This window comes from Phaseolus vulgaris, chromosome 4 (assembly GCF_000499845.2).
Source record: "Phaseolus vulgaris cultivar G19833 chromosome 4, P. vulgaris v2.0, whole genome shotgun sequence".
Taxonomy (NCBI): Eukaryota; Viridiplantae; Streptophyta; class Magnoliopsida; order Fabales; family Fabaceae; genus Phaseolus; species Phaseolus vulgaris.
The window spans coordinates 26,487,533-26,499,383 of NC_023756.2; the positions used below are offsets into that span (position 1 = coordinate 26,487,533).

The following is an 11,851-nucleotide window of genomic DNA, read 5'->3' on the forward strand; positions in this document are numbered from 1 at the left end:
CTATGCCTGTCATACTTGTCCCTAAAAAGGATGGGACATGGAGGATGTGTACGGATTGTCGCGCTATAAATAACATCACCATCAAATATAGGCATCCCATTCCTAGGTTAGATGACTTGTTGGATGAATTACATGGGTCTAAAATATTTTCCAAAATTGATCTTAAGAGTGGTTACAATCAAATTCGAATTAAACATGGTGATGAATGGAAAACCTCTTTTAAGACCAAATTTGGTTTATATGAGTGGTTGGTCATGCCTTTTGGCTTGACTAATGCTCCTAGTACCTTCATGCAACTCATGCATCATGTTTTAAGAGCATTCATTGGCAAGTTTGTTGTGGTTTACTTTGATGATATTCTTATATATAGCTTGTCCTTAGAAGATCATGAGTCACATGTTAGACAAGTTCTAGAAACCCTTAGGAAGGAGAAGTTGTATGCTAACCATGCTAAATGTTTCTTTGCATTAGATCATATAGACTTCCTAGGGTTTGTGGTTAGTCAAAAAGGGGTGCATGTAGATCAAACAAAAGTTGCAGCAATTCAACATTGGCCTACACCCACCAATGTTAATGAAGTACGAAGCTTTCATGGCCTTGCTAGTTTTTATAGGCGGTTTGTGAAAGACTTTAGTACAATTGCCGCACCTTTAAATGCCATAGTAAAGAAGGATGTGGTTTTTAAGTGGGGACAAGAGCAAGAAAACGCTTTTCAAACTTTGAAGGATAAATTAACTAAAGCCCCCATTCTAGCCCTTCCTAACTTTGCTAAGACATTTGAAATAGAGTGTGATGCCTCTAATATAGGCATTGGGGTCGTCCTCCTTCAAGAAGGACACCCCATCGCTTATTTTAGTGAGAAACTCAAAGGGAGTCATCTCAATTACTCCACTTATGATAAAGAACTTTATGCTCTTGTTAGAGCTTTGCAAAATTGGCAACATTATCTTTTTCCAAAGGAATTTGTGATTCATAAGGATCATGAGTCCCTTAAATATTTGAAAAGCCAAAGCAAGCTTAATAAGAGACATGCTAAGTGGGTGGAGTTTATTGAGCAATTTCCTTATGTGATCAAACATAAACAAGGTAAAATTAATGTAGTGGCCGATGCTCTTTCACGAAGATATACCTTGTTAAATGTTTTAAATGTTCAATATTTAGGTTTTGATCACATAAAGGAACTTTATCATGATGACTTAGATTTCTCTCTAATCTATCAAGAGTGTTCCAAGGGAGGTCACAAAGACTTTTTTCTTACATAATGGTTTTCTTTTCAAAGGAAAAAGACTTTGTGTTCCCCAAGGATCCATTAGACAATCTCTTGTTAGAGAGGCTCATGAGGGTGGGCTTATGGGACATTTTGGGGTAGCTAAGACCTTAGAAACATTGCATGAACATTTCTTTTGGCCTCACATGCGCAAATCCGTACATACCTTCTGTGATAGATGTATAGCATGTAGGAAGGCTAAATCTAAGGTCCAACCCCATGGTTTATATACCCCTCTTCCTATCCCTACAATGCCTTGGGTTGATAATTCTATGGATTTTATCTTAGGACTACCCAAGACATCGAAGGGTAAGGATTCCATCTTTGTGGTAGTGGACCGTTTTTCTAAAATGGCTCATTTTATTCCATGCCACAAAGTGGATGATGCATGCCATATTGCAAATCTCTTCTTCAAGGAAGTTGTTCGTTTGCATGGACTTCCTAGAAGTATAGTATCTGATAGGGATTCTAAGTTCTTAAGTCACTTTTGGGGGACCTTATGGGGGAAACTTGGCACCAAACTTCTGTTTTCTACTACCTGCCACCCCCAAACTGATGGTCAAACCGAAGTGGTTAATAGAACTTTGGGTCAATTATTAACATGCTTTATTTCCGGGAATCCAAGGGCTTGGGAGGATTTACTACCTCATGTTGAATTTGCCTATAATAGAGTAGTGAATTCCACCACTAACCCTTCTCCTTTTGAGGTTGTTTATGGGTTTAATCCCCTCACACCTCTAGATCTTCTTCCCATTCCTGTCCTTGATGAGGTTCTATGCAAAGACGGTTTTCAAAAGGCATCTTTTGTTAAAGATTTGCATAACCGCATCAAGTTACAAATTGAGAAGAAAGTTGGTAAGTATGCTGACACTGCCAACCAAAGGAGAAAGGCATTAATCTTTGAGCCCGGTGATTGGGTTTGGCTTCATTTAAGAAAGGATAGATTTCCTTCTCTAAGGAAGTCCAAACTTATGCCTCGTGGTGATGGCCCTTTCCAAGTCATCAAGAGGATTAATGATAATGCCTATGAGTTAGATATGCCCTCTACTTATCTTGGTAGTAATTCTTTCAATGTTACTGATCTCACTCCTTTTGCTGCAGGTTTCCCAAATTCGTGGACGAATTCTCTCCAACCCGGGGAGTATGATGGAAACCAAGTAGAGGATGCTCTAGGCCATGAAGCCCAAGCCCAACAAGGTGCCCAAGCCCATCAAGGGGTCCAAGCCCAACAAGGGGCCCAAGCCCAACGAATTACTAAGAGCATGGCAAGAGCTTTGGGACAAGAGTATAATAAAATGGCTCTTCTTATTTCTTTTGTAGAATAGGGGTGTGAATGTAATAAAAAGGTGTAAGTAGTAAGGGAGTCTAGGGGGGAGTGTAGATAGGAGCCTAGGGGGTGCCAAACCGAATTTCATTGCATTTGTGTGCCATTTAGCTTGCATTTTCAGCACCTCTAGGCTATAAATAAAGGTGCTTAGCTTGTAAAATTCAGATTGGAATTTTATAGTAGAGAGACTATACTCAATTTGGGAGAGAATTTGTGAGTTTTTGAGTCTTCCTCTTCTTTGCCTTATCTTGTGAGCTATGGTGAGCTTCAAGTGGTGGCACTCCATCACTTATCTTGGTTCAAGGATCCAAGTGGCGTGAATGGCTTCTTCCAATCCTCAAAATCCAGCAAGTATTTTCATATAAGTGTCTTCTTTCCTTTCTTCAATTTTCCATTCGGTAGTTTCATTTCCTAATGTGCTTCCTTCATTTTCTACCGTTTACATTCTGTTTTCCAGCTTTGTTCTTTCTTTCTTTTTCGGTTCAGTAGCTAGTTTCTTAATTCTGTCCAGTTTTAATTCTTGTTCTTCTTTCCTTTTGTTTTGATTCAATTTGACAATACATGGACTTCAATATGAGTCTTGGTTGGTGCTTAGTTTTGGTGAGTTCTTGAATTTAGAACATTGATCCAATTCTAAAGTAAAGTGCCTTTCAAATCCAGCTCAAGTTGTTCCTAAGAATGTCAAGAATCATGTGTTCTTGTAGTTACATTCACATCAGAAGTGGCGCTCGGTGGATCCTCCCTTAAGGAATCAGCCCCATGAGAGGAGGAAGTAGCGGAGGTAACCATCTGAGGGGCATGCTGGGTTCTTTGTCGCTTGAAGACTTGCCCCTCAGTAGAGTCCTCATCATCAGAAACAACCTCCACCACCCTCTTACCCTTGTCAAGGGGGCTGAGGAAGCACCCGCCTCGACCAGCGCGAGAGGCACGGCTGCGATAGGAGGTGGTGAACTTGGAAGTGGATGGGGAGAAGCTTGGGTTGTTGGTGTTGTTGCAGGTTGAGGTTGGGGGTTAGGAGAAGATGGAGGTGCGGAAGAGGTTGAGGGTGGAGACGCCAAAGCCCCATCTTTGGACTTCAGCACTTGGACCAGTCGCAACTGTCGTTGCCTATCCATCTTAGAATCTACACCAAGAAGACAAATATAGCAGAGGTTAGGCACAAGCTAAAGTTAAAACACAAAGGAGCATACCAATCATGCATCAAGCAGGAATCCAACAAAAATAAAGGCCAGAAAGTTATAGAGAAAGACATTCATACTTATATATTTGGCTAGAGCGTCGGCATTGAACTCTAGACTTATCAGAGTGGCGGTTTCGAAGCCCCCCACACTGGTCAAGATCTGGCAAGCCTCTCGATCGTTCGAGGGCAGTTCGTCCAGCGACTTGGACTTCATGGTCTTGACCTCATTCACCCAGTACAGGGGAAAACCATCAAGGGCAGAGGGGTCGTAGTCAGAACAACAGACTTTGAAGAATTTGCCCTTCCACCCCTTAAAGGATTGTTGGAAGAGAGATAGGAGAACCCTTCCAGGGATATTGCTGAGGCTCACCCAGAGGCTCTTCCCCTATTTCTTCACTTCAAAAAAGTGCAGGAAGATGTCAACGGAAGGTGTGCACCCGAAGAAGCTGCACAAAACACCAAAGGCCTTGACGAAGGCCCAGCCATTGGGGTGCAGTTGGGCTGGGGTGATATTAATCTCCGTCAACAACTGCCTCTCAAATCGGGAGAAAGGCAAGCGCATCCCAATACGCTTGAAGACGACTTGGTAGAAGTAGAAGAAGGGGACCCCGTTGTTGGCCCGCTCGTCCCCGCATACGGGCTCCCCTAGAGTGCAAGGGAGCACTGCAATGTCATCATCGTGCCTTCTCCCGAAGGCACGATGGTCGTAAGTAATTGGCTCCCCTATGTGGTCCCTCCAAGCTTTTGTGGACACTAGGCTCGAGCATTCGTCGAGTAGTTTGACCGGAGCCCATGGGTATAGGTCCCTATAGTTAACGTTGAAGGGAGGGGGATTGGTCATCATTTTGGTACGTGCCATTGACGAAAACTGAAGAACGGAGAAGAAAAAAGGGTTCAGCAAACAAGGAGAAAAAGGGAGAGAAACCCTACGAAAACCCCTACCCACACGAGAAGTCCAAAAAAGAGGGGGGGGGACAGAGAAATGAGAAACAAAATATAAGAAATGCAAGGAAATAAGCAGTCCCAGGCAGTTATATCAGTACGAAAATTAAAGGGCGAGCCATTGAAGGAGAAATATCGTACCTTTTCTTTAGTATTTGGGAATTCGAAGATCGAAAGTGCGAGAGAGAAAGCAAAGGTTGCAGAGAGGGCTTGGGAAGATGAACAGTTGAGAGAATGCGAAGAGTGAATGAAACAGTGGCTTGGAGTGCGCGTTTTTTAAAGATGCAACGTTAACTTGAGGAGCACGAGAAGCGCTAAGTGATAGCCGTGCGATCAAGCCACGTGTCAAGAGATTAGAGCATAACTTTAAAACGTCACATCTGCAAGCGCAGAGAACGTCGCGTCAAATGTTCAGAGAGTGTCAAGTCAAGCTGAACAAAGGAATGTCACGTCAGCAAGAATACCACGTGGATAATGGGGCGAGGCCTTAGTCTTTTCGCTGAAACAAGTATCAGCTCAAGACTGGGGGGCTTGTGTACCGTCCCGTCCCCGGGCGTTGACCAAAGGTCAGAGTCAACGCATGGTGGGACCCCTCAAGGGACCCAAGGAAGAGAAGTCAACAGGTTGACCGCTCGAGTCATCCCCTTGCTGAGGCATCGCCCAAGAGAGAGGCATCGCCCAAGAGAGGCATCACCCGAGAAAGGCATCACCCGAGAGAGGCATCGCCCAAGAGAGGCATTGCTCGAGAGAGGTGTCGCCCGAGAGGGACATCGCCGAGTAAAAACATCGCCAGAGAGGCTTCGAGCCTCGACCATACAGAACAATAGTAAGGGGAAGAGAAAAGGTGGCTTCAAGGCCATAAGTCTAGCACCAGAAGAGGGGTATCCTGACTTCTGAGGTATCCTCGCCACTGCTGGGAGACCCTGGTACCGATACGACCCATAAGAGGGCCATGACCAGGGGAGAACCACGTGCATGGTACGAAAGCAAGGTAGATACACCCCCAGGGTGAGTGACTTGTGACTGGGACCCACGAGTCGACACCCAGAAAGTCAACCCACGTGCCAGAGAGTACTTCGAAGGAAAGCTCACGCAATAGAATAACCCTAAGTTGGGTTGCGGCGCTGTGGGACCCTCTGCACAGAATAAACAGTCAAGTTAGAAGGCCACGTGGCAATGCACACGTGCCCATTAAAGGTTTCAGTGAAAGTTTTCTAAGGTACGCGCTAATTTAAGATTACGTATCGAATGTTTCAGGGGGCATTTTTATATGCTTTCAATGAACTTTAGTGTGCTTTAAATGTTGGATGTGTATAAAAAGGAACCTTGGGACATTTGAAAAGGGATCCGAGTTTTAACCTATTACACACAGATACACAGAGAAAACCCTAGTTGTCTTCGCGGCACACTCACAGTGAGCATAAGGCAATTAGGGCAACACAGTTCTAGTGACGCAATTTCAGTCATTCAGTGCAATTTTTTGATGTTTCTCGCTAGCTGACTTGATCTTCGGAGTGAAAACGGCCGCGAGGGCGCCCATTTGTTCACTTCTTTTCAGGTACTCACAGATAGAGCAAAACGAAGGTGCCCTAGCCCGCGAGGACAAGCCACGTACGGAGACGATCCCGGTCAGCCGGCCGGAACACAGCTCAACCATTTGAAAAACAGTTTTCAATCTTTTCTAAAAACATCTAAGTATAAACAATCGGTTGTTTTAACTTAGTTTGGAAAAAAAATTTCTTTCAAAAAGATTGAGAATGCCTATGCTTTGGATTCAATCAAAGAGGTGGATTACATGCACAATCTACCCCAGATCCTAACTAAAACAGCACAGCAACAGCAAGCTAAGCAAAAGCTTCAACATCCTTCAAAGGATTTGGATTCTTCAAAGTTTGAACACCACTTGGTTCAACAATAATTGTCACACAATCTTGTTGATGAAAAAAATTAAGCTAAGAGATACTTAGATGAGAATAAAAACTATTTTGATCACTAAATAGAACATAAACTTTTAATAAGAGGGATTCAATTGAAAATTCCAATAAGTTACTGTTCCGTCCGGTTGACTGGGACGTCTTCGTGCGCGACCTCAACTGTCAGCTAGGGACTCCTTCCCACTGGTTACCTGTGGATTCCTGCAAAAAAGAGGACAAAGAGGCGCCCTAGCGGCCGTTTGCACTCCGACGCTCAAGTCAGCCAGCAAGAAACACCAAAATTGTGCACCTCCGTCTCTGAGCACCGCGTATGGCACTCTGAAGGTGGTAAAAAGAACTGTGTATTGTGTGTGTGTTTTTCTCCCTCAGGCAAAGATCTTTCCTCAGTCCCTTGTACGTAACCTCAAAGCACGAGCAAGCAACTAGAGAGTTCTGGTCAATTTGCCAAAAGTTCGAACCCTGTTTCCAACATTCTCAGCGGTATTTAAACTACCCAAGCATTTAAAGCACCTTAAAGCGCCTTTAATTACGAATGTAACGCACTCAATCAGCGTATCTAATTAGAAAACGTAGCGCATTTAAGACGTTGAAACGCTTGGGAGCCATTATAGTACCTGAACGCTCGAAACGGAAACTGTATTGAATGACTTTAATTACCTGGCACCTGACTAAAGGGTGTTTCTATTCTGACATGGCTGTCGCACACGTGGAGGGCCTCACGACGCCGTGACCCCATCTGGGGGCGTTTCTGCCCATCTGGGGACGTTTCTACGTGTGAGTCCTCCTGCTTGGGAGTGCTACTGCGCTAGGGGTGACTTTTCGGGTGCCAACTCATGCCCCCAATCATCTAGTCACTTACTTTGAGAGCGTATCTGCCTTCCTCTCGTACCCTGCACCCGGCTACCCTGGGCGTGACCTTCCTCTTGGGTCGTATCTGTCCCAAAGGCGTCTCTGGGGCGGCAAGGGTACTTCACGAGTCAGGCTGCCCTACACTGGTGCTATCACTATGGCCTTGAAGCCACCTTTTCCTTCTCCTTATCACTGCCCCAGGTTATCGGGACCTGAGGCCTTCCCACGGCGTCGCTCCCTCCATGGTGTTTCCTACCCATGGGTATCGGGGAACCACACGGTGATTGCCTTGCTTTAGTACTGTTTGATCTGGTGACGCCCTGGTTGGGCGATGCCTTCACCTAGGCGACACCTTGCCTTGGCGACGCCTCTTCTTGACGACGCTGGCACTTGGCGTCTGTTCACCTAGGCAACGCCTTGTGTTGACTTTGACCCCTGGTGTTGACTTTGACCTTGACTTAGTCAACGCCCGGGTACGGGACGGTACAGTTACATAAAAATTAATTAAGCCTAAACTTAATATATCCTTTTTGTTTCTTATCAATAGAAATGTGGTCTCTCAATAAATTGTTCAATGTGGTCTCTCAATAAATTGTTCAATTTTTAGACTCTTTTCTGGTGAAGAATCTACTCAAATATGCAAATTCATTTGTCTAACTTATTTAAGTGAACTGAGGTTAAATTACAATTGCATGTAAGAAACTCATTGTCAAAAACATGACAACAAATACAGAGAGAGAAAGGAAAAAGCATTGGGATTTTTGCATATCCACTCGTGCGTAGACTTTTGAATTGCTACTCGAAATTTGTTCATTTTCAAAAGAGGTGGTTCTTCATTTTCAAAGGTTGGATTGTTAATTAGAGATCTAGAAAAGGAAAAAGATTGTTTATAATAGCAACTCTATTTTGAGGTTTTTCATCTTTTTTTTATTTGTGACAATTGTTGTTTGATTTGTTTTGGCTAATTATATGCATTGTTTATGTACTTGTTGAATACTACAAAGTATATGATCATAAAAAAATTAGTTTGTTTGATTTGGATTACTTATGAATTTTATCCTTACATTAAAATATTTTAAATCCAAGATAAATCAACATGACTTTAGTTTTCATTAAGTGCAAACAAATATTTCAACTATCTTTTAGACAAATGTTTCTTAAGAAAATATTCTTCTCATACATAAACATATATCATGTATAGTTACATCATCAATCTTAAGAAAATATTCTTCTCATGCATAAACTTATCATTTGGAATTACATTGTATGTGTGAATTTTCTTCTTTACACATAAACCATGCATTTGTCTATTTAGGAGCATGGTTCATTTTATAAGTGTTTTATAGTTGAAAGATAATAAATTAAATATGATCATTTAATGCATAGTTAATGCCTTACATAAGTTAATATGTTTTCGCAAATAATGTTCTTGAAAAATAAAATCATATCTAGAAGACATTTTGCACCAAATCAGAAGTTTAAAATCTACAAAAGTCAAGAGATACATCAAAAGATGCGTTATGCATAATTAAAAAAGAAAAATGCAAGTTATCTTAACCACTTGTAAAATCTGTGTCACCTACTCTTTGCGCCAATAAAGAAGAGGTTATTATACAAAAGGAGAAAAGTATGTTACTAAAAAAAGATAGGTAGAGTGAGTTATTAGAAAAGGAGATCAGCTGGTGGAAAGCATCAAAGGTCCATATTAAAGAAACACGCAATGTATGTCATGCCAAGCAATCAAGTACTCCAATGTTCACCACAAAAAATTATGCAAGACAAAGAAAAAAGAGTCATTCAAATAATACAAGTTAAGAGACTTTTAGTAAAAAAAAAGAAGAAAAAAAAAACAAAAGAGAATCCTATGTAAAAAAGAAAAACTACATCATAGAATGAATGGAGGAGTTGGCAAGTTAACCCTTCACTTTTCAATATTTTTTCTAATTATCTCCTTTTTTGTAGTTTTTTTTACCTATTTATTTAAGTTGCAGACATAGATATCACATTTTGGACATTGAAAATGCAAGAGGAAACAATAAAATTGAATAAAACTTTAAATTCTAATTAAATAATGTTTAATTTCTAACAAAAGAAAGTAAATATCAACCATGTTCTAATGAATCAAATTATATAAAGTAATTAATGTAAATAAAGTTATATATAAAATATTGACAACCACCTATTCAAGAAAACCATAAATAAAGGTCAGTGTGTTGGCCTGTCTTACCCCCACTTGTGATTCGAAAGGTTAGGTGGGCCAGACTAATACAGGTTAGCCGATTGAAAAGGTTGACTCATCCCATCTAAATGATAAGGGGTTGGTGGACCGACCCACCGAACCTAACATACGTTGCCACCCATACTTTTATTTCTTCGGTGTAACTTTCTACTATTTTGCACATCACAAGAGTTGTTATTCTTAATTTTTCATATTTAGTATTCATATTTCAAAATGTAAATCCTAAGTCTAGAGTAAGCTAAAACTCTATTTATATTTCTATTTATAATTTAGGAGTGATGATAAGTCTTAGATTTCAGTAATATTTCATATTGAAATACAAACACTTATGCATATTAATTGATAAAATAAGCATAAAATAACCCATAATTTATGAATTTATACCTTTTTACATATTTTGTGATTTAATTTGAATAACAACAATTTATTCCAAAATTTGTGTTAATTTAAAGATTCTAGGGAAAAATGAAGATGATTGGGAGAAAAGAAAATATACAAAGCTAAAAAGGGAAAGCTGGAACGTGCCAAGCACTCACCAAAGCTCGCCCAAACTCGCCTAAGCCATACGCTCCTGGTGGATCTCGCTCAAGCGAGCTCAATCTCGCCCAAGCGAGCCCAATAACGCCCAAGCAAGAAATCACTTAGCCCAAACCAATTAGGTTAAATAGGAGGCTTGAGGCATAACCCTAGACACGCAAGATTGAGAAGAAAACACCATTGAGTGAATTGTAATCTAGTTGGGAGAATAGGAGGTGTTAGAAGCCCTAAAGGAGACAACCGTCATCAAGTTTTTGGCGCCGTTGTCGAAGAACAGTTTAATTTTTTAGTACAAATTCCTAAATATTGTGAATATTCTAACTATTTTTATTTTTTGTTTATATTGTTTATTTTTTGTATTGTTTTATTCTTTAATTAAAGATTTTTTTATTTTATTTTCAAATTTAATTTGAAAATATTTTATTTTTTTTATTTTCAATTTTTATTTTTTCAAATAAAAAATAAAAATAAAAAATAAATTAATTTTGTTATTGCTAGTGAATCCTTGTGCTAACCATTTTATTAGTTGTCATATATGATATTGAGATGTCTAATTCCCAAAGACCAATTATTATTTGAAGCAGAGATTGAAAGGGCAACCAAAAGAAATAGAAAGACAAAGACAAAAGAGAGACAATGAGACACTAGAGAGGAATCCTCAACCACTTCTTCTTTTTCCGCTAATATTTTTTAGGAGGAAAGCAACATGGCAGAAAAGCAAACACCACCCCCTAGGAGAACACTTGAGATTATGCCATGCAACAAAGGCCAAGTCATTTTTCTAGTATTGCAATACCTGCTACCACAAGGACGTTGGAGATGAAACCCGTTTTCCTTAGTTTCATCAGCATCCATCAATTTACAACAATGGATCATCAGGATCCATATACACATTTGGCTACATTTTATGAATTGGTGGGAACAATGAGTTTTCAATCAGGTGATATTGAAATTGTTTATATGTGCTTCTTTCCATTTTATTTTTTTTGGCAGGGAAGGCTAAAGAATGGCTCAAATCACATCCAAATCAAAGATTTTTCGAATCTCTCGCTACATCAAAGCAAAGTCTCTATGTTCAGACAAGGAGCTGATGAAGCTTTTTGTGAGTCATGAGAGAGATTCAAAATGATGCTCAGAAAATGCCCAAATCATGGGTTTGAAGATATTGCTCAACTGAGCATATTTCTTAATGGTCTTAGATTTGACACTAAGATGCTCCTAGATGTTGCAACTAGCGGCACAATGATGGTTGTTGGTGTAGAACAAGTGACAAGGATTATTCATGCATTGGCATCAACTGAATATCAAGCCCAACATGATATACAAGATATTCAAAAGAAAGGGTTGTTAGAGTTGAATACTTCAAATGCACTTTAGGCTCGGAATAAAATTCTGACACAACAGATTGAGCAATTAACTACATACATGGCTAAATTTCCACAACAATTACATGATGTGCAATCATATCAGAGCCAGAGTCATCCAATAAGGTGTGATTTTTGTGGAGGTGATCATCCCAATGGTGATTGTTCTTATCAAAACAATTCATCTGAAGCTGAGGTAAATTACATGGGTA

General features: G+C 40.3%; 1 pseudogene; it reads right to left on the reverse strand.

The window, feature by feature from the left end:
* Positions 1-11,326: 11,326 nt before the first annotated feature.
* Positions 11,327-11,432, reverse strand: LOC137838953 (small nucleolar RNA R71; annotated as a pseudogene).
* Between the last annotated feature and the right edge of the window lie 419 nt (positions 11,433-11,851).